A 1,333-nucleotide genomic window follows, 5' to 3' on the forward strand; every position below is an offset into this window, starting at 1 on the left:
AAAGCCCTTGATATATTTGCAGACAACGATGTGGTATTTTTTCAGTTAACTTTTTGTTTTCTCCATGCTAAAAGTGACCATTTCTATCAACTATCTCTGATTTCCTGACTCTCATCATCCTATTTGCCTTGCTCCAGTTGGTCAATATCCCCCAAGAATTGTGGTACCTACCACGGAACCCAGTACTTCAGTGTGGTCTGACCACAGCCCACTGCAATAGGACCAGTGTGCCTGTTATCTCCACTTCACTTCCCTTCATGCAGTCAAAGATTGGGTTGTTGTTGTTGTGTTTTTGGTTTTTTTTTTTTTTCCAGCAGACACATCACAGTGCTGGCAAATATTCAATTTGTGGTTAAAGTTCCCAGTTCTTTCATATGAACACTGTCCAGGTAATCTCCATCCCGAATAGCTGGTTTTCTTTTTTTACCCTAAATATAAAATTATGCAATATTTCTGGTACACTTTGTCTTATTGATATAGACAAGACACTCCTATCTAGCCAATTTTGAATTCTGATTTACTTCTGTGACTATACAGTTTTGTTACTTGTAGGTTTAGTAAAAAAAAAAAAAACAAAAAAAAAAACCATAACCTATTGATGTATTGCAAAAGTAAAGCAAACTTTTCTGACATTATTGAAAGTGTAGGCTTGGGTACACGGTGCAGAATGACTTCTAAATTAGCTTGAGCAATTTATAGACAGCCTTTTTCAATTCTCTCCAACCCACCTGTATGACATATAATACAAGGCATACAAAGATGAAAAAGAGGCCTCTTTAGTGTGGGTAGTGAGCAAGGAAGAAAACAGAAAGAAGTGGTGACACTACCTCTACCTTCCTCACTATTCTCCTACTTTTGGTCTCAAGATTGGATACTCTTATGGTCTGATCTAGGTATATGAGGCTAATGATGTGTTTACAGCTCCTGCTACACCAGGGCTCAACCTAGCTACCCCATTTCCCTGTACAGGAAGAGCAGAAACAACAGATTGGCATCAAGACATCATTTGAACAGTATGGATGTAAATGCAGCAGCTCCAGTCTGTACAAGATTCAGCCCTCTGATAGTTCTCATCTTCTGGAGAGCAATCATCACTTCCTTCCTCTTCCCTTCACCTCCACAAGATCAGTACTAGACAGAAAAGGATTTTTCCTTTGTTGATTTATTTCCTCTTAATTACGCTTAGAGGAACCAGAGCCTAACTTTTATCAGCTTACTCTTAGGAAAACAAAGTGTACTAATAAAACTAACAAATAGAAGCCATTTTATGGCCAAGATCTGATGACCAGTATAATATTTCCTCTGATACAGTTGAAATGGAAACATACTCTGA

The sequence above is a fragment of the Lynx canadensis genome, chromosome C2, assembly GCF_007474595.2.
Source record: "Lynx canadensis isolate LIC74 chromosome C2, mLynCan4.pri.v2, whole genome shotgun sequence".
Taxonomy (NCBI): Eukaryota; Metazoa; Chordata; class Mammalia; order Carnivora; family Felidae; genus Lynx; species Lynx canadensis.